At 38.5% G+C, this 22,921-nt stretch overlaps 1 long non-coding RNA gene across 1 annotated transcript in view; it reads left to right on the top strand.

The window, feature by feature from the left end:
- The window catches only part of LOC135290167 (uncharacterized), a 32,672-nt gene extending 11,046 nt beyond the window's left edge, over window positions 1-21,626 (top strand). Inside the window, exons 2-3 of the long non-coding RNA XR_010352871.1 lie at window positions 19,317-19,388; window positions 21,537-21,626. This is a non-coding gene — a long non-coding RNA (uncharacterized LOC135290167). The remainder of the gene's footprint in view (window positions 1-19,316; window positions 19,389-21,536) is intronic.
- The last annotated feature ends 1,295 nt before the right edge of the window (window positions 21,627-22,921 follow it).

The raw sequence follows: 22,921 nt of genomic DNA, 5'->3' as shown, positions 1-22,921 counted from the left end.
AGATTAGTCTAACAACCCTCTAATGTGTTATCAGGAAGGCCTCTGCTATTGCATTAAGCTGTCTTTTTACAGACTAATTTCAGCTTGTCTCTGCTAGACATCAACAGTTTCCTGTCTTGTTCTCCTTGCTCCCTCTGGATGCTGGGTTCAGCAGCAGTCTGGTCTGCTCAAAATGGCCATATATACATTATCCACCCTATTTCCCATCAGGGATTTTCCATGAAACAGCCAGGGGTATGCTTTAGGAGAGGGAAATACCAACCTCCTCTTAAATTTTCAAGGCAGCAAACAAGAAAAAATTTTGGAGAAAGAGAGATTGTAGAATCATAGAGTCATTTAGGCTGAAAAAGACCTCCTAGATCATAAAGAAGAAGCCATGTAAAAATTGAAAAGCTAAGAGTTTCTTTTATTTGTTTAACATGTTTCTGTAATCATGTAGCAGGATATGATGTGGGACAATGAATTCTAACAGCAGCTCACATAGCTGAAGTGCTGAAGTAGAAGAGGAATGGTGCAATTTTCCAGAATGCACATTTTGATTTCTTCTGTGTAGATAAATCTGTCTATTAATGGGATCTGAGATTTCCTTTGAGAAGACAAAGTGATGAAGAAGCAGATGAAGAAGAATGAAATAGAAGGAAATAAAATGAAATGTCTTGCACTTGGGGCTGTCCCTTCCACAAAAAAAAAAAAAAAAAAAAAAAAAAAAAAAAAAAAAAAAGCAAACAAAAGTCAGCATATTTTTGGGTTTTCCCAGTTTGCAAACTTTAATCCCTACACTTGGTCTCTGCACATACTGCTCTGATGTGGCAAACAGTTGCAATGGCTTGGCAGACACCTTGAAAGGTGGCTTCTTCAGATGCTCTGTATAAATATGACAGGGACCATAAATCAGATGTTTTATTTTGGTTTCAACCATCTTATTTCACTTCCACTTAAAAATAAGAAAAGAAGATCCAAAACAATTATTACACTCCCCATAAATTATATTAATCAGAGAATTAAGGGATGTAGGTATTACAAAAAATTATATCGATTTTTAGAGAAAACCATAATTTTTCTTCATTTAATAGAAGGAGAAAGTGTAGGCATTCAACTTTTATCTTTTTGGTCTTGATCAAAAGCTTTTATAAAAACTCTTTTCTTCAGCTATGGAGGCAAATTTATAAGCACTGATAAGCTTGGCCAAGTTAAAAATTAATCCATTCCCTCCTCATATCTTTCATAACAATAACAGAAAAAGTGTTAATATATAGGAATATATAGATTTTAAAAGATGACAGCTACTTCATGACATTACAGAAGTCTACAAATAATCAAGTCTCTTGATGAAGAACAAGTCAGCTTTTAAGATGGTCAGTGTTTCTCATTTACAGTAATCAGAAATCATCTTTGTCTCTATTGACAAAATCAGTCAAATCCATGCAATAAAAAGGGGATAGCAATGGTTTTTTTTGTATCTTCAAGGTGTATAAAGAGGACTGGAAGTTTTGTGAACTATGAAAAATGCTTGGTTAAAATACTCATACTGAGGCAAAACCCCATATATGTATCTGCCTAAAATATAAAAATCAGAAGCTTTGAATTGAGGTAATCGTATAATTAAATGGTTTTTTCTGTTCTCAGTTTCATTTAATGTGTAACTTTTTTCTACTAGCAAAATAAAATTCAAAGTTAAAAAAAATCAGACTGAAAATCAGAACCTTGTCTTTAGAAAACTTATGTTTCAACCAATCTAAAATTGTCCTTAGTAGAGGGAGCTTTTAAAATTACCATTTCCTGTGAAAACTTTTGCTTATCACACTGTAAATTATGATTTAAAAAATTGTTGAAAAATAGATGTGCACTTTTACTAATGGCAGTGATTCAACTAGGTGTGGTACTTAAACACTTATGTTTCTGTACAGGTATGTTCAGATAATTTTCAAATTTTCAAAAACATTTTAAACATTAAATTTAAGATTAATATTTGTAAAATGGTCTGGTATCTCTTACTGGAATAATTAAAATAGCTTGGTTTAGAAGGAAAGATCATCCAGTTCCAACCTCCTTGTGGTGGACAGGGACACCTTCCACTAGACCAGGTTGCTCAAGGATCCATCCAGCCTGGCCTTGCACATTCCTAGGAATGAGGCATCCACAGCACTTCTGGACAGTCTGTGCCAGGGCCTCACCTCCCTTTTAGTGAAGAATTTCTTACCAATATCTAATCTAAATCTACTTCACTTTAAAGCCACTTTCCCTCATCCTGTCATTCCATGATCTCTAAAAGGTGCATCTGCAGCTCTCTTTCAGCCCCTTTAGGTACTGGAGGACGTTCTAACAATTCCCCAGATCCTCTCTTCTACAGGCTGAGCAATCTTTCCCAGCCTGTCTCTACAGCAGAGGTTCTCCATCCCCTTGATCATCTTTGTGGCCTTATCTGGATTTGTTTCAACAGGTCAATGTTTTTCTTGTGTTGGAAACCCCAGAACTGGATAGAGCAGATCCAGGTGGGATTTCAAAGAGCAGAATAGATCCCCTCCTTTGACAAATACCTGGCCAGATGTCTTTGAGGCTTCTTCTATTAGGAAGTCCAGGGCTGAATCTAAGGAAAGAAACCATTACATGTCTTACTTTTTTCTGTGGAAGAAAGAGAGGGTCTCGGGATCCCCTCTGGTCTGGTTGGGAAGATCCCAAGGTATGTCTCTGTTAAAAGTCTCTTTTTCCCAACCCTGCAGCAAAAGAAGGAGTACAGAAGTCTTGGGTTCACATGCTCAAGGCTGTTTATTATTTCTTTATCTCAAACATTTTCTGTCTGGCCTGCCAAGTTCTACAGGTCAGTCTGAGGCACACTCTCTGCCTCTCAGGCTGGTGCTATCTTTTATACTAAAAACTACATATACTATGTTTACAGTTATTTTCCAATACCTATCACCTATGTTAGACAATAACTTTCTACTCTAAACCAAAGTGAATGCCAACATCATCCTGAACGTGACCGCCAGGGAGAAGAAAGAAGAAGGACAGGGCACACCCAAATCCTTCCATTTTGGAACCCCTGACCCCCAGGTACAGAATTCCAAACCACCCTGTACAAGGTTCAAAACCCCCCTGCACAGTGCTCCAAAATTTTTCCCTTCACCCTGTGATTGCTACTGCTATGCTACTTATATTTTTGTGACCTGTAATTCTTCGTATAACGTTGGTAATTTGCTCCATAAGTTGCAATCAAATTTCCAGGTGTCTTCGGCTTCCTGCCAGGGTCTCCGAGCCCCTGCAAGAGCTTTGAGGAATCCAAGGCATCCAGAGAGATGTCTTGGATTCCGACAAGGGGGTCTTAGTGGCAATTTCCTCATTGTATATAGGACCTTCTGTACCTGTTCACAGGAGATGAAGCTGCTGTAACTAGAGCTAAGTGTATCTTTATTCATAAGCTTTTCAAAGAGTTCTCACCAATGATGTGCAGGTTTGCTCCTGAACACATCATTGTCATTGGACCATGAAATAAATGTATGAATCCATTGCAGAATTTTCTGACTCTGAGCCTGTCCTATGACAGGAATTAACCTTTTATCTCTTAAAAGCTCTGACTCTTTACCCAGTAAGGCAGCTCTCTGAGCAGCCTTCATCATACCCCAAACTGACACCCAAGATCTGGAACTACAAATAAAATGGAAAAAAAGGAAGAAAAAAGGAAGACAAGATCTTATAGGGCAGGTAGAGAAGCTTTTAAAATAGGAGTATAGCCTTGCTTACTGGAAATAATGACAAAGATTCTGTTATGGAACTTACTAATTACAGAGAAGATATAATTTGGTTTGTAAAAGTCTGTTTCTGAAGCATAAAGAGCAGGAAATAAGCCTTCAGTTAAGCCTAGCAGACATTACAGTGGCAACCCCTGGCACATTAAAAAGTTAATGTGACTTTAATAGGTCATAATCACACTAATAAAGTTTATAACCACTGTAGTAGCCAGAGTAATTTGACAAAACTATAACTTTTGTTCTTGGGGTTTGTTTCAGACTCAAAGTACAATTAAGTTTAACAGGGCAGAGCTCCACTTTAATGGAGTTCAACAGCAAGAAACTCAGGCCCACTTCTTGTTAAACAGCAGTTGCAGTGAAGTGGGGCTAAAATATCCTGTTGCTCAAGGTAGATGTGCACAGAAAATTTTATCTGCAGTGGAAAAGAGAGGATTGAACATACCCAGGGTGCATCTCTTATTCTGAGACATCATGTGCCTCCTGGAGGTCACTTCAAAGACCTTCCCTGTCTGCCCCAGCCAAGCCAGTTAATGCTGAAAATTTCACATTGTTCTGTGTGCTTTCTTTTTGGCTGAATAGGCTAGAAAATGTTTCCATTGAAGGGCATTTTTTACCCTTTCAAATCAATCAGCTCAAATCAATATACTCACCTTAATCCAAAAGATCATTGAGGTGGACCCCCTCAAAGAGGAAACATTGTGTGCCAATTTGGCACTGTATGAACAGAAAACAACCTGGGCTAACAGGACTGGAGATTGGTATGGGTAAATAAGATTAAAACTTATTTTGATGGGCAGTTAGAAAAGCAGTCAATAACATTATACTTTCCTTTGAGTGATGCCATACTCCCCTTGCCCACAGCAGAAGTATTTATCCTTCAGTAGAGCTGGCAAATCAAAGGTGGATTGGTGCCACATCACTGCACAAAGACAGTGACAGCAACCCCCATTTTCAGAAAGGTCTATATTGCATGAGAAAACATCAGGGGACTAAAGGCCTTTGAAAGGCAAAAGAGTTCCAGTCATTTGAACTTCAGTTTATCTGATAGAAATAGCTGTCAGATAAATTCAGCTTCTCTTTCTTCTTTTCAGTGACTCTGAGACAGGACCTATTGAGATAAGCCTAAGAAAGAGGAAGAAAGGGCAGATAGTCAGCATAAAGCAGTTGTATTGTGTAATGTGACAGAAAAGAAAGGCTGAAGAGCTCAGCTGGAAGCCTGTAGTTAATGTTTTAAATATTATCCTATTGAGCTTAAGTGCTGGCCGAAGCAATTTCATGTTAATGACTATTCCACTTTCCAGGCATTCTGCCTAAAAGGAAAATCATGCTGTTCATGCATTTAGCACTTCTTCAGAGAGAGAGCTGCCTCTGGAGGCCATGGTGGGTAAAGGGGACTGGCTCCTTGGTCCAAAAACAAGGGAATTTCTCCCAGTAACACCTGAGTGTTCCTCCGGTGCTCAAAAGATGCTGAATGATGATGAATTAAATGTTGAGATAAGATTATTCTGTTCTGGTTTACCTTAATACCAAGTAGAATATTGATATGATAACATATTTTTCAGAAGAACATTTATTAGGATCTTTCCAATCACCTTAAAGATGCTCTGTGAGAACATCAGAAGAAAAAAAAAAAAAAAAAGGAGGATACATGTTTACACTTGAAACTCACAAATAAAAAGAAAGAAATAGCAAAACAAACCAAGGTCCATTCTGACACTTCTGGTGGTATTTTTCTTGTACAAGCATAGCTGCTGTGGCTCCCTGCATGCATGTAGGTTAAAAATGCTTACATAGCAAACATATAATTTGAATTTAAGATCTAAAGCATTTAAATAAATGACTGTATTCCATCCTTTCCTTTTCCAAGTCTTGGTTTGAAAACTTCCATTTGTCCTGACAGGGTTAGCATTATTGATTGTAAAAAAGCCCATATACAGTTCCAGTAGCTTAGCCTAAACTGTATTTTTTCCAGTACTCTCATTTTCAATTAAAATATATGCTTTGAGATTTTTCCTGTTTCCTTCACATGTATTTTTAGGCAGCATTTGGGCAGATATTCAGTTATTATTTTACTACAGACACACTAAAAAAACCCCAAACATTTAACCAAAGTTCTTACACATTCTTAGATATTGACCAACAGTAAAATAAATCACAACAACAAGCCAATCCCAGATTATGCTTAAAAACTTAACAATAGCTAATAATACCTGTGTAAGGTATTTTCTTCTTGTCACCCATCCCTCTAATGAAGGCTTGATTCTGTGAACTTTGTTCAAGTCAGAGAATATTTGCTATTTTGTTGAAGAGGTAATACCAGAGGCTAGGAAGCAGCATTTACTTCATAACAGTATGCTAAATTGCTTTTGAAGGTATTTGTAGATGATTTGCAGTAATGAAAATGGCTTTATTGTATGTATGTAACTTGTAGTTGAATGCATAAGGTATCAGCTCTGAATACAATTACAGGCATAAAGACAAAAAAACTCCTGGATAAATGTTAGGGTCTACAGTACAGGTGTCTATATTTCATAGAACCAATGGCTTTCCCCCCGCCCTTTAGCAGTGCATGGAAGCCTGGCCAATATTGCCATTGAAGTCTTTGATATGATTCAGCCTGTATTAGTGTAAGAACATATGGGTCAGCTGGAGCTGCATTCACTCTGCTTATTAGGTACAATAGGAACCTAAGTTCTTTCTCAGACTAGATTTTGGTATTCTGAACCTGTGGGCTTGTGGGAGCTCAATCCCTCACAGACTAGTTCTCTAATTTAGGGAATCAGATTGCCATGCTCTTAGAAAACCATAAAAGCAACCATACCTCCAGGTAAATTCATGCTGGTCTCTGGCTGGCTGAGACTACACATTTGGGAAGCACATTCACATAGTAAGGGGTAAGATTTTGTGATGAAGAATATTCCTCTTATTTGTTGTTTTTTTTTCATTGCCTTGCACAAGGGGACCCTGGGCTACTACAACAGGACTCTGATCTTGGTGGAGACACAAAGATGGTGTTTAATACTACTGCACATTAAATAATACCCACCCAAAATACAAGGCAAAAAAGACCAATTTCCCTTCACTTAGCAAAAGGAAATAAGAAGGGAACAAAGCATTATGTCACTCAGATGAGATTTCCTTGGTGCACAGATGTGTTTGTAGTGGCCTGAACAAATTTTAAGTAGGAAAATCACGTTCCTTTACTCCCAAGTTTGTTTGTGACATCTAATGATGGCTGAAGTAACAGAGCTTTTGAAAAGCTGAGGAATAATAACTAAAAAATATTGTGCAAGACATGAATTTTTCTTCTTTCTGCCCTTTCATTTCATAGGAAACAGATGCAGGATCAGTTGGCAACCTGGCATCAGTCTGCATGGCTTGTTTTAAGAGAGTCTATTGTTCATAAAATGTTAGGAATACAGTTGCACCACAGCTGTGTGGAACTGAATTTGTTGTGATGTCAGTTTAATGGAAACACATGAAAGATTCAGAGGACTTCTGTTTGCGCTGCCTCATAATCTGTGTGATTGCATGTAAAACCACTAATAAAACACAGAACCTGTGGAAATGACTCATGGATGTTGGCTGCTGGGTAAATCCATAGTTATTCAATATTATCTTAATGAAACCAAGAAAAAGTTGTAATGACAATTACCTAATATTCTTCAGCCTTATGAGACATTTTAATGATTGCTTCACTATTGTTTTGATATCAAAATTTCCATAGAAACCTTGTTTTCTTTTAGCAATAGGAGGGTTAAGAATAATCTCTAATTCATTTGATGAAGGGGGAAACATGATGAAGAATGACAAAAGGATAAAGGAAAAGAAAAAGGCTGAGATGTTTCATGCTATCTTTTCCTCAGCCTTTAAGAGGAAAAACTGGTTCTCCAGGTACCCAGCCCCTGAGCTGGAAGCCCTATAACCCAAGGGGAAATGGCTGGTGACCTGCTACAACACTTCTAGAGATACAGTCTGTGGAGCCAGCTGGGATCCACCCAAGGGTACTGAGGACACCAGCAGTTCTCACCAGACCATCTCCAATCATCCACCAGCAGTCCTGGTCAGGTGGGGAAGTCTCAGTCGACTGGAAGTTAGCAAATATGATGGACTTCTAAAGGAAGGGCTGGAAGGAGGCTCTGGGGAACCCCAGAGAACCTCAGAACCACTGAGGTCAGCCTAACCTCAGTGCCAGGGATGGGCATGGAGCAGATCACCTTGAGTGGCACAACATTGCCATTCGTGGGGCTACCAGGTGATCAGGTGCAGCCAGTGTGGGTTTAGGACAGACAGGTCTTGCTTGACCAACCTGACCTCCTTCTAAGACAAGGTGACCTTCTTAGGGAATGAGGAAAAGGCTGTCAATGTTGCTCACCTGGACTTTAGTAAAGGCTTTGACAATATTTCTCACAGCATTCTCCTGGAGAAATGATCTCCTGTGGTGTGGAGAGTTGCACTGATTTGAGGAGGTGTTTAATCTGGAGAAAAGGCTCAGGGGGGACCTTATTGCTTTCTAAAACTCCTGGAAAAGAGGTTGTAGCCAGGTGGGGGTTGGTCTCTTCTCCCAGGTAACAAGCAATAGGACAAGAGGAAATAGCCTCACATTACATCAGGGGAGGCTTAGATTGGGTCTAAAGAAAAAAAAAATCACTGAAAGGGGAGTTAAGCATTGGAACAGACTGGCCAGGGAAGTTGTGGAGTCACCATCCCTGGAGATATTTGAAAGATGTATAAATGTGGCACTTGGGGACATGGTTTAGTGGTGGTCTTGGCAGTAGTGAGTTAGAAGTCAAATTTGACAATCTTTGAGGTATTTTCAAGCCTTAATGCCTATGATTCTATATATACAGACATCAGTCAATGATCAGGATTTATTAAGGAATAATGCAGAGGAATTGTACCACTTTCAGAATAGTTTCCTATTCTAATTTTTTTTTAATGGGGAGAGATAATAGTTGGGGGTCTTACAATGGGTACCTGCTCTAACTCTTTTGCACTGCAAATGGTACCTTGAACAGCAGCAGCAGATTATAAATTCATTCCTAAATTCCTGAGCCACTACTGAGTGTCAGTGGGCATTACATGACACTCCTCTCTCATAAGTTATTTGTCAAGTAAAGTAAACGCAAACCATGCTTCTGTAGAACCAAGAAATTGTTTGCTTGGATTATCACTGGTGGCCATATCTCATGGGACTGGATTGCAATGCCTTTGTCATCCATCAGAGTCTTGGACCCCATGCACAAGATTCTCCTTTCCTGAGCTTCTTATTCCAGGTTACCTTGGCTTTTGGCAGAGTGTGTAACATTGGGACTGCGGGGGCTGATGGGGCTGGACAGAAATGCACATTAATCCAAATTAAGAATTTGCATGTGGCTGATTGAATTGAGATCCTGCTGTCTGAGCTAGCTTGATTTGTAAAGGGTGTAAAGGTGGCTGAGACACTGATTGCAATTTTGAATGTCTGTATATGTTGAAATTAAGGAGAGTTCTCTATGGAACTAATTTTAACTTCCACTGTAAACCAAAGATTCAGTTACCTGGTCTCAGACAAATATATAGGAAGAGGCATTTTATTAATATAATTTATATAAATATTATTTTAATCTTCAGAAACTTCTGAGAAAAAAAAAGTTCACAGAGTTTTTTCTTCCCAATTCCTATTTTTTAAATATAGAAAGTCAATGACTGATAACCACCTTTCACATTTGCAAAGTGCTGTGAATTTAGAAGCAGCATGCCAAGCACTACCCATCATTATTAAAAGCTGCATAGTAATTAAAAGAAGAATGATAGCATTGCCTGCAAGGTGAAAGTGCTAAATAAATATTTATTTTGCACAGGGCAAGTAATCTCACAGAAGTAAAAATATGTAGTATAATTACATGGACCAAATCAACAACAAAACGAATGAGAGTTTCCTTCTGCATTCATGCCTGGGCTACTCAAACTCCTTTTCAGGCTGCTTTAACCTTCCAGTTATTGACCCCACATTCACTTTGTGGAGAGTGATGGAGATCCTAAACACACAATATTCACCTTCAAGGGAAACTTTGATTAACAAGTCCAGGCATGGAAATGATGCTACCAAGTGTCTTTATCTTACCAAGATGCTGGATCAGCACTTTTCTTCTGCTGCAGATTGCTTAGAGGCAGGAAAACAGAACCAAACCCCTCAACCCACATTCCTAATGAAGGCCCCTTTGCAATATTAGTTATGACTATGTCAAATTTGTTTAGCTTGCTCTGAAGGAAAGGAGAGAAACCTCTCCCTTGCATGACATCATAAAGAAAAATATAAAATTTCATCTGTAGGTAATTTCTAAGCCCATTGCTACCTTTTCCTGGTACCCTGACAGCTGGCTTGAAGTGCCCTTCTCCTGTCTTACTGTCAAGTAAAGATACTACCTATATATCCTAAAAGGTAAGATCTGGAGTGTATAAAGGAAGGCAACTACAATGAATCCTGAACTTACAGTATATTGGTAAGGTCATTCAACTAAGAAGGGAAAATAACTAGTGTTGTTTAATTAGATAAAAACTGGATAAATAGGACAGAACTAATTTGGGGAATAGGAACAAGATTTCAATGGTACTCCTAATTAAGGCACAAAGGGTCTGCACTCTGCAAGGCAGACCTGGATGTGATTTACTAGAGGTAAATGAGCTCAAACCAAGAACAGAAGTACTTGGAATTTCTTCTGCTGTTGAATTATTGATCTCTTTTGGGTTGGTAAGAATGATGAAAAAAGAGCCTTATCTCATCCCTCTGCAAGGGGAACCCACACATTTAGCCTATCTTTGTGAACTCCTCTCAACCTTGGTACCTTCATCTTATACTTTTTATGACCATCATAATGTCTAGGTCCCCTTGGTGAAGGCTTGGCATCAACCCTCTTCAATCTCCTGATTCTCTTTGTCAGTTAAGCAATTGTGTGCCTAAATTGTTCCATGGATCTCTATCATTGTCTAATATGCTCACATACATTTTTCAGCAAGAACCTAACTGGAATTTCAGATTTTTAAATTAATTTCCCATCTTGATTAGCCTAGTTTTAGGAAAGTCATGATCCAGAATTTAGCTCAAGGTTAATTAGAATTTGGAAAATGGGGTGCATGGATTTGTCTCAGAACCATAGAGACAGAGAGGACAAACAGGCATCAGTACTTAGGTTTTTTGACAATTAACTTTCAGCTATTCCAGTGAGAAATATATTTGCTTTAAAAAAAGAATCCCATTTGAACACATGAGTTTTTCACTTCCAGAAAGCATTCATTCTTCAGTTCTAGTATTAGGGAAGAATCCCAACTACTTTCTTTTCCTGTAAGACAAGTTTTGTTCTAACTGTTAGTACATTATCTTACACTCACATAATCCGTTATTTTAATTGCACAGCATCCCCCGGGTCTCACCAAGGGCAGGCACTTTATCAATAAAACGATAATTATAGCAACTTAATGAGGCCAGCAAGGAAACACAAAGAATCTTGATCCACTTGTCAGAAAAGCATGGATAATTTAGTGGAGCTTAGTCTGTTTCTGGACTGCAATCTGATAACTCTACATTCTATCAATCACCCTATGGCAACCCAGAGGCTTCATTCCTAACTGCTGGCACCCTGACTTCAGAGCTATCATCGGCAGGGTGCAAGATTCCCTTCCCTTCCCTTCCCTTCCCTTCCCTTCCCTTCCCTTCCCTTCCCTTCCCTTCCCTTCCCTTCCCTTCCCTTCCCTTCCCTTCCCTTCCCTTCCCTTCCCTTCCCTTCCCTTCCCTTCCCTTCCCTTCCCTTCCCTTCCCTTCCCTTCCCTTCCCTTCCCTTCCCTTCCCTTCCCTTCCCTTCCCTTCCCTTCCCTTCCCTTCCCTTCCCTTCCCTTCCCTTCCCTTCCCTTCCCTTCCCTTCCCTTCCCTTCCCTCCTGGGGAAGGACAAGGACTCTCTGGGAAGCTGAGGTCCTCCATGGCTCACACAAATCCTGAAATCCCTGAATCTCAACATGGACCTCACAAATCCCAAAGGGCAGAGCCCCAAGGGCAGCAGATTAGGGCATTGCTCATCCCTACCTCACAGCCAGAGCAATGCCAAAGCACTGGAGCTTTGTTGTCCAGCTGAGGTTTGGAATCCAGCCCCTCTTCTCAAACACCTCATTTCTCCAGTCAGAAGTGGGCTCCTTCCGTGTTGCCCTCTCAGAAGCCATGACCCAGCTGTGTCCTGCACTGGCACAAAGGACATTGCTCAAGAGTCACTGCAGAGAGGTTTCCCTGCACACACAGCTCCTTTCACCTCTCTGGATGCTGACACCTGAACCTCGAGCTCTTGTTCAGCACAAGGTGCCTCAGGAGCAACAGTGAGCATCAGGCAGGAGCTGCAGAAGGGGTTCAGAGTGCAGAAAGGAAAATGAAAGGCACCACAAATCACCTGTGATGAGGGACAAAGATACCAGTTTCAGTGGCTCATCCTCACAGGGAGGCGGTTTGTGAGAAGGGCACACAGGTGTTCTGTTCTCTCCCTTCTGCCCTTCCCAGGTATCACACTGCTGCCATTAAAGGGAGAGAAGAAAAAAAACACCCAATTTAAGTAGCCTTAACACGTTTTTTCAGGCAACTCTTAATGGCATCTTCAGCAATTACATTTTACTGAAAGCAATAGATAAGCTGACACAGTTTCCAATATGCCCCTTCATTTTCTTTTTCCCTTGTGCTGGCAAGTTTTGACAAGTCACAGCTGTTGGTCGAGGATACTGAAAAGAGAAAAGGAGATAATATGTAAATTTACCCAGCAGTACTGAACAGTGAAATGAAGCACATTTCATTTACATTTTAAAAGAAAGTACGATTTTAGGAGCTGGTTACATTTATATAGGTTTGTTTGTTTGCTTTCTCTGGCCCTGAGCTTTCCTAATACAGGGTGTTCTGTTGTGGTTGCTGTTTTGTATTTTCATCCCAGGTTTCTTAAGGTATAAAACAATTAAATCTTGACTTCCAAAGCTCTCTCCATAAAGACAAAGTATATCTTAGCATGTAAAATTTTCCATTTGGAAATTTACAATTATAATTGTGAGCTCACGGTAGACCTCCAGGGCAGGATTTATACTGAATATGAAATAGGTATGAGGGTTTGGGTTTTTGTTTTTCCAAAATAGTTTGAATATGGAAGCTCATTTTTGAAATAACTTGCACTCAAAGAGATATTTTCCACCAGGCCAGAAAAACTGCCTCCAAAATATTCTTTTTTGCCTGTATGATTTTGATAATTTTACTTCATAAATTAAACACTTTTTAATACCCAGGCTTCCACTTAAAAGAAGGCAAGAAGGTCACTTCCCGGATTACATCTTCATTACATAGACTTGTTGACTTCTGAAGAATAAGTCTGCAAAGAAACAAGTTCATGTCTCTCATCCCAGATTTAAAAAACACTTTAAAAATGCGTTAACTTAAAAATTATGCATAAATTTACAGATTTCAAAGCTATTATTGCTATTATTATTATTTCTTTTGGGACACTCAAATGGAAATAAGAATAGTGACAGTCAACTAGTTATTTTTTAAAATGCAAAATATTAGTCAAATTTCACTGAATGTCTATCTCTTACCCTTAAGTTTATTTCAACATTTGACTCAAACTTAATTTATCATGGTTACAAGAGATATCTGTTGCTTGACTATCAGCAATAGTTTTTAAGTGTTCTAAACAAAAGTAAATTTGCTATTACATAATAACTTTATAACCTATGAACTATTAGCTATTTTAAATAAATGAGCAGATAACTAACAATAGTGGCCAATAAGTTCAAAAGCCTTTGAATTTGGACAACTGGTTGGTCTCAGTCACCAGATAATATTTCTCAATCAAAAACTTTATGTTGTGGTATAGATAAAGACGTAAAAGCACAGACAACATTTTGAATCTTCTACACTTTGGGCATTTTCTTTATTTTATTCTATTTTTTAAAAAATTTAATTCCGTCTCACTTATGTTTTTCTTCAAATCCAGCAGGTTTAACCTGTGAAAAATGGATCAATGCAACCCATGCTTTCAAGAGTAATAGTAGAGAAGAAACAGGAAAAGAAAAAAGTGTGTGAGTCATAGAGCTCAGAACAACATCAATTCAATTTTGGAAACAATAACAATTTCTTAATAAGGAATCCTGTCTTGTGGGAAATAGATTTCTAGCTTATAGGACTAAGAGCTGTGATGACAAAGCAAAATCCAAAACACACACAAAAATACATTTTTCTTTCTTTCTATTTCTCTATAGTTATATATATATATATATGCACACACATAGATATAAAGATATAATTTATATTTCTACCCTTGTTCAGGTTAGTTTGACACTAAATTGAATATAACATCTTATGAACTTGTTGATTACTTTTCATATTAAGTTTCTGTACCTTTTCCATTTGACTTATTATTCATTTTACTTCTATATTTTTCCAAATAAGCTGTTCTGCTTCTGGTAAACTTATGATTTAATATATTTTCATTCCTTGTAAAGCAGACTATATTACAAGTAAGAATGACATGAAAAGGATAATAATGAGGAGAGAAACTCCTAATTAGTGGGAGATAAAAATACTTTTTCTGTTACATTGGATTAAAATTTGAGCACATTTCTCTAGAGACAACAACCAAGGTCCTTCCCAACATTTTTAATATGCAAAAAAATAATATTGTTGCAAATTACCACATTATCTCCATGCATGTCATTTTATGCCACTTCTCACCACAGGAAAAAAGGAGTAATATTTTTTTACCCCAAACAAAAAATATCTAGAAAATACTTTTAAAAAGTTGTTATATTTTTAAAAAATATTTTATGCCCCCCCTGAAAAAAAGAGAAAGGACAAGTCATGGAAATGCCCAGAAGTATTTCAAAATAGACAACAAAAACCCTCAGAATTGAGAGATCAACATTCACATCTTCCTTATTTCTGAAAGACTTTGAACCCACATTACCCATTTCCCCAGAGTGTGCTCTAATCTTATGTGGTATTCTCAGTATCTCCTCTGACTTTATTCCATATTCAACTCTATTAAATATTCACCAGCTCAGTACTGCAACACAAATATGCCCTTTGGGTGTTCTGTTGGCCAAAATACAAAGTCATTCCTTCTACTACTGACTTTCTGCTGCTCTATCTCACTTGACTAGCTTGATAACTAGGCAGAAATGAAGATATTTTGGCATCCACCATTTTGGGAATCTGATTGGATTTTTTTTTTAAGTCTATATTTCAGGAGTGTAAATATCCTTTGAAAATTACTAATTGAATTGTTTTCATCATGTCATAATTTTCAAAAGTATTTTTTTCTATTTATCTGGAATTATTCAGCAGGCTTAAACTAAATTCAGGAATATATAAAATTACATATTTTTCTTATTTTTTTTTAACTATGTACTTAATTAACCCAAACCACGGATTTTTCTTTCACTGTTTACACAAGGAAAAGAGGAAATGGGCAGAAACTGATGTACAGGGAGTTCCTCTACCTGAATATGAGGAAAAAATTCTTTACTGTGGGGGTGACTGAGCACTGGAAGAGATTGCTCAGAGAGGGTGTGGATTCTCCCTCACTGGAGATATTCCAGAACTGTCTGGACACAATCCTGTGTCTGTGCTCTGTGATGGTGCTGCTTGAGTAGGGAGTTTGGATCAGATGAGCCTCTGTGGTCCCCTCTCACCTGACCCATGCTGTGATTATGTGGGGTTTTTTTTACATATTTAGGGGAAAAAAATAGAAATCAGTCTGAATGGATATTTGCAGAAAGCTAAGAACTGGAAAAAAAAAGGAAAAAAAAAACCCAGAAAAAAAAATCCCACAACCTGATTAACAGAGAAAATCATGTAATATTTAGAAAGGAGTTTAGGCTCTAAGATAAATAAATTTGGTCATTCTATCACAATTACAAAATAAACTCAGCTCATTTTTAGCTCACTGCTTATTGTCAACATGTGGCAAAATAAGTGTTATTCTACAGACAAGAAATAGTTCAGGGAGTGTTACTGTATAATAACCTGAAGGTTCAGGATATTATTTGTTTATTTGCACAACAAATTAATTATATTAGCTTATCTTAGATACTGGCCACGGATTGAACAGATGAGAACAGATGAGAAATTTCAGTTTTTGCAATTAGTAGTTCTAGCTGAAGGAACTATGTATAATTTAAATGGTATAGTAAGGGTCAATTTTTATGCAAATAGTTTGTCAGTAAGTCATTTGTCACGTTCCCATCAGGCAGGCTCTCTCAGTGGGCTTCACTCTTTCCTTCTGTATCAATCTCTGACCATGGGACTTGTGCTGTGTTTGGGAGCTCCCATCGAACACATGGGCTCATCATATGCATGAAATAAAATGCTTGGTGAATGTCACCTGTGCAGTACAGGCAGAGCTGCAGCAAGTTTAACTTTTCTGTGATATAGATCCTTTCTAAAAAGTGGAAAATCTACAGAAAGCAGATTCTGCCTGAAATAATTTTACTTTTTTTTTTCTTTAATTAAAAAATCAGATACTGTTCTAATGACTTGTATTTCACAAGCCTCTAGTAACAGTGTGAGAGATTTTTATCCTCCTCTGATCAAGGCTGATGCTGGGTCACATCTTCCTTAGTGCAACACCATGCCAGCACCACACAGGGCATGTCCCAGACTCAGCTGTTTAATTAACCCAACAAATCTACCTCAATCACCCTTACAGCAATATCCCAACCAGCTTTTATAACACAACTCTCCTACATTTCTCTGGAGGAAGTGAGGGAGTGCACTAGGTCCTGGGAAGGGGGCAAGGAGAGGAAAGGTATTGCTTTAAAGTTTGTCTCTGTTTCTCATTACTTAAATCCACATAAACTAGCAATAATTTAAGGATTTTTGACCTAATTTAATATGTCTTGTCTGTGAGAATAATTGGCAAGTTTCTCTCTACCTCATCCCTCATACTTTTGCACCCTGCCTACCTGAGGAGTGGGAATGTTTGAGCAGCTGGGTGGGCATTTGAGCCTTAGCCAAGGTTATCCCACCACAGCTCTTCTTCATGATCTGTTTTCTTAGCACAACTGCATATCTAATATATCATCTGAACATCTAATCTCACTTCTGATATCAATAACTATCCAGGCATTGGACTGTATGTCAAACCACATGGAAAATTTTTCTTGCTTTTTTGTAGGTGAAAAAAAATCCAACCTAAATAGAACTTACTCTTCTCTGCATGACATGCTTTTTTATATGCTTAACTGCTATAGCAGGAAGTGACTAAAAATAATTTATTGTTTTATACCATAAAGTCATTTTGAACCTCCTGCTGAAAGATATTTTTGAAGTCAACAATTTAAATAAATTCTAACCTGTGGATGTTACTGTTGTGGTACAAAACACTTGTGCTGAAATTTGGATCCTTTAAAAATCCTAACTGTCTTTTGCATTTGAAATGTCTCATTCAGTACTTCACAGAACTGTAGCATCGCACAAATGAGAACTCGGGTCTGTATTTTTCAGTTGCAGAGCTAAGCAGATTGGCTGCATCTTAAAAAGTTATTTCCATTAGCTGTTTTCTGTTGGCACATAAACTTAGTCTGGGAGTGCCAGGGCCATAAAAAAATATACAAGAAGTTTTATACTACTTGGTAGTGTTAAAACTTAACAAAAGTTAAATATTAGCATGACCAGTGAATTTGTATTCTTTTTTGCAGAGATTATATTTACCATGTTGAGATGAAAACACAAGTAGGATACCTTTGAGAAGGCATCCAGATTTCTTGGCAGGATAAATCTTGTCTCTCTGAGGCACTGATGTATCATCAAATTGTGAAAAAAATAAAGAATATGAACTTTGAAAGGCTCTTTTTATGCTGCTTGCAATACCAACAGATTAATTAATGTCAAAAGAAAAGGATCCTGAGTAGCTGCTTAAAGCTGCCTTTAGGCAGTAGAAATTGCATTTGTCAGAAAGCAGTCAATGAGGGGGACTCCTGGAAGTCAGGCCACAGATCCTAAAATAGGGGATAAAATGTGTTGTAGCTCTGAAAAGACTTCCTGAATTGCATAAAAGCCGTGGAAGTAGGAGACAAAACATGAGCTGACTACAAAACTAAGGTTATGGAGAGGAGAAACTCTCAGTCTCAGCATGGATGAGCAAAACTGCCTGAAGCTGTAGAGAGCACTGTGGAGAGTAATGAGCCATCCTTGCACACAGGTATGCACTGCACAGACGCCAGGAGTGTTGTCTAGTGAGGGGAGCTCACTTTAAGGACAGCTCTGTTTCTCATCAAGTATTACACAGGTCTCTCATGAGCACAACTCACATCCCCAAGCTCCCCAGAGTGGCCTCAGCAAAACAGCGTGGGTGGTTTCTACCATAGGGTCTTGGAATAAAAAACAAAGATATGTCTCAGAGACAAGATGAGGATTTTCCACATCCTTGAGGGGACCTGTCTGTGCAGAGCTGGCTGCTGGGGCAGCTGGGCCTCCTGTGGCAGGAGGAGAAGGTGAGTGATTTAGAGAATAATATCGTTCAGAAAAGTGCAGCCAATTGGGAAGGATGGGTAGGTTTCTCTGTAGGATTGGCAATTTACAGAACTTGAAATTAAAATGGCTGGGGAAATCAAAAGTAAAAGTATTAAGGGGGTATATCCTTAGAGGCTTTAATCTTTCATTTAGTATCAGTTCATGGGAAAAAATGTCAGCTGAAAGTCTACCTTTTGAACCCTTGTTTCCTGTTCCAGACTCTTGTGGTTTTGAACAATTACAGAAATTGAATGTGATTCTTCATAAGAAAAAAAACAACCTTATTGATTGTATTTCAGTTTTCAGACCAGAATGCACTACAGTTCTTCCATTTATTTCCTTTCGTTTTTAACTTTTCTCCTTCACTTTCAGGGTAAACACAGTCACTGCAGCTTAGCTCTGGGACAAGCTGCTCCAGTAGACATTTTAAATACACATTTCCCAAATTATTCCATCTCTGGGATGGCGAAAACCTCCAAGGGACCACTAGGTCAGCCCAACAGTTTAGCTGAATTGTTACTAAGGAGACAGTGTGATGCCACAGGCCTTGATCACAGAGTGCTTGGGCTGGCAGAGCAACTTGCTTTGCTGCTGATGTGTGTGGAGGGAGTGAGGGAAATACTGTTTTCATTAAAGGGTCCCTTTCCACTCAAATTATGCAAGCACTGACCTGTGCCACAATCATATCCTTTGTGGTTGGAGATAGCTGAAAGAGCTACCAACAGTTAATCTGCTCTTAAGAAAATTAGGATAAAGGCAAAAGATGGTAAAGGAAAGAGGCTGGCTAATTAGCACAGGTGAGTTGGTTTACTGGAAAAAATATACAAGAAGTGTGAAGCAAGAGTTGTGCAATTATTTGCATTCCCCAGCTTAATGTGTCTGTGCATGGCAGACAGTTTATAGGTAATTAAGCATGAGGAAAATGATATGGCTATTAAGTTATATGTTTGCAGAAGTTACATCCTAAACAAGACTCATTCTACAAGGATGGACAAATTCGATTAACTCTATGTGTTCTGACTTCTTGGACTTTTTTGGTCACTCCCTGGCTGCTTCTCAGAAAGGGACAGGACATAATGGGCCAGACAAGAATGTACCTAACGAAGCACAGAACAGCATGAGATCTGTGAAGGTAAGTCTAGGTCGATGAAATAGCGATAAATAGGTCGATGGAATTTACTACCAACCAGGGTCTATGTACAAATCGCAAACAGAATGGGACTGCTAGGGAACATATCTTAAGCTCTTTTATTTTCCAGCATCAGTCTCATGACATGGTTATGACAATGGGAAGATGCCAGCAGCTCACATCCCAGGCAGCAGACCAAGAACTTAATGTTACAACTTACTTTATAAGTTTTTTGACCAATCACACAAAGCAAAGGCATATTGACAGTAGTTCTATTCAATCACTATAAGCACACGTACCTTAGGTTAAAACAATGCTTGCTTATTTCAAATACAATACTTGTAAGCCTTCAAACACATTGCACAGAGCTCCATTATTAAGCTTAGAACTTCCTAATATCTCACTAGATATACTTTTTTGCAGCTTAGGTAGTTATTCTAGACAAGTGTTAACACACAGACCATTGTTCTATTTGTCCTTTCTACTTACATAATTTTTCTGATGACCTATCTTGTGGCTGCTGCTTAGCTCTAATCACAGTTCCACTGACTCTGAGGCCCTGCCTTTTGCAGCTTTCCCAAAACCCTCAGATTTTATGGATTCCCACACTCTGGTCTTCTTTCTGGGGAAATGTACCCCGTATGTCCACTACCAATACCCTAAAACTCTGCAAACCTTCTCTAAGAACACTCTCAACGGCACACAGTCTGAATACTTTGCTCTCTCAGAAGTTTATTGATGAGCAATCCTACAGCTTGGGAACAGGCACACTCAGGTGAAGGAAAATCCTGGCAGTGCCCAGTGCTCGAGGGTGCGTGAGGTTGCATCTCCCTGCAACATCTGTAAGTTGAGGATTTTTTCTTCAGACTCGCCTTCTGTCAGGCAACACATCCACGTTACTTTCTAATGGTATTCCAGGCAGGTCAAATATTTTTCTGGTATACCTAGAAATGCATCCCTTAGAATTCTAAAACACTTATTTGTACAAGATTGAATTGTAATGATTATTCTACCTTAAGATTTTTTTTTGTTTTGTTTTGTTTTTGGTTAGTGTTTTGTTATTGTCTGATGGTTTTTCTTGTCTGAGACTTTTTTTGGGGGGAGCGTTGTGGGTGGGGTTGTTTTTCTTGTTACAAGCGTTTTATTATTCTTGGCCCTTTCCTGTTTGCATTTTATGATGTAACTTTGCCATCTCTCTGTTTACAAATTCTATTTGACCTGATAACTTTGGGATTCAGTGGCTACTTTAGAGAACATTGAAGAGGTGAGTATAAGCCACAAAAAGACTAAAATATATTTTTTCAAAATTTGTGCCGAAGTAGGGTAGAGATCCTATTGTGGACTTTATTCAGCCTTTATTCTCTCCCCAAGAGATGACTGAGCTGCCAGCTAGTCATATAAAGCAAATAAATATTTAGATATCTCTGAATTGCTCACAGTATTGCTACCAGTTATTCATCTGCCTTATAAGATTAAAAAAACCCCCCAAACATATATAAAGGGTGTGCAGGAAACTGACAGCCATCCTCAGCCATCCTCCAGACTTCAAAATCTTTGGATTTCCAGCAGCTAGTTGGGATAATGGATTTGTGACACAGTTGAGGAACTCAATTAATTTCATATGCAGCTATAGCAGAAATATTTCAGCAGGAATGTTTCAGTCCTTAATGGTCTGGACCAGCTTTAAACCCGCAGAGAATGGCTCCATAAAGACCCCATTCACCAGGCACTTAAACTGGCTCAAACCTTTGTTTTAAAATTTATCACAAAGATCTGGGAGAATATAGAATCATAGAATCATTTATGTTGGAAAAGACCTTTAAGATCCTTGAGTCCAGCTGTTAACCCAGCACTGCCAAGACCATCTCTAAACCACCCCAATGCCACATCCACATGTGTGCTTTGAACACTCCCAAGGATGGTGATTCAAAACATGTCCCTGCTCAGTCTGTTCCAATGCTTGACCACTCTTTCACTAAAGAAATTTTCCTAATATCCAATCTAAACCTCCCCTGGTGAAACTTGAGGCCATTTACTCTTGCCCTATCACTTGCTATTTGGGAGAAGAGACCCATTTCCACCTCACCACAACCTCCTTTCTGGTGGTTCTAGGGAGTAAAAAAGGTTATTATTGACCCTCCTTTTCTCCAGGCTGAACACACCCAGCTCCCTCAGCTGCTCCTCATCAGACCCATGCTCCAGACCCTTCTCCAGCTCCATTCCTTCCTCTGGCAGGCTCAGTGCACTCCCTCCATATTCTTCTGCAGGAGTTTTCATGGAACCTTTTGAGCCAGGTCCTTGCCTCTCACTCCATCAATTGGATATCTCTGCATATGTGTGTATACAATACATAAATATATACAATATAAATGTATATATATTGTGCATACAAATATAGAAATTTATATTAAATCTCTTCTTTTTTTTTTCTTTTTCTCCAAATGAAATTCTGTTTTTAAACTCAATATACAGAACTTGTGTCTCAGTCCTTATGTTGAGGTTGGCTAACAATTCACAGAACAGAATTTTGGGAAGGTTTTTTAGGCTAGGATCATTCTGCTGTCCAGTGTCTGTGTCCAGAAAGAAAAGTTGATTTGCATTGGACATGCCAGATGGCAAAGGCAGTTAGAGTGGGAAGAGCCTTGGTGCTCTGCCACTGTACTGCACAGTGCAGAAAGCCAGCACGGTAATGATGTGGAAAGAAAAGAAAGGTTACAGATAAAATCTCAGCAGAAAGATCTTTCTGCAGAACTGAAGGCAAGGAAATTTTCAGGAAAATGGGATACCACAAGTGAACAGCTGAATTTCTATTAAGATGCCAGATCCATGTAAAATAGTCTTGTGTGAGGGAGCTCTGTGGTGAAGTGTAGGGAGCTGCTAAATGTAATGGAACCCCAGAAGAAAATGTGAGCAAGAAAAAGGAAATCCTGAAAAAGAAGAGGAAGAGATCAAAAGTGAAGGATGTGACGAGAACATCTCAAACCCAAGGTCAGCATTAGGATAAAAGCCATAGGCACTCTAAAGTCCCTGCATTTTGGGGCACAAAATAGGCCCATAGTTTCTGAGGCCTTTCAGGTATTTTATTCAGTGGGAGAAAGCACTTTCCATTCATTTACATAAAAACATTTTGGTCTTTTCATTCCTTCTTGAGAACAATGGCAGTTATAAAGGATACATTATCATGTTTTCTGTTTGGGAGGGAAGAACAGCTCTCATTGTTCAACAGAAACTTATTGTTTCATAAAATAAATAATAGAAAACACAGGCAATGAATGCAATATTTTTTCCCAGTTTTACTCCTTATGACACATCTAACACATAGGCTGTTCACTTGGCAGGACTGAGAAGGAGCTGGGGGGTTAACAACACTTCTGTTTAATTTGGAAGAGAGGAATGCTTCTTTTAATATTTTTTTTTCCTGATGCATCCTCTCCTCTCTTTTCTCTCTGCTCTTCTTTTTACACAGTAAAGAGGAAGGAAAAGATCCCAACAAAAAAGAGCAATCTAGTAGAACACAGTAGGTATCAATGGCAAAA

The sequence above is a fragment of the Passer domesticus genome, chromosome 1 (assembly GCF_036417665.1).
Source record: "Passer domesticus isolate bPasDom1 chromosome 1, bPasDom1.hap1, whole genome shotgun sequence".
In the NCBI taxonomy this organism is placed as follows: domain Eukaryota; kingdom Metazoa; phylum Chordata; class Aves; order Passeriformes; family Passeridae; genus Passer; species Passer domesticus.
This window is presented reverse-complemented; position numbering and strand designations above follow the sequence as displayed.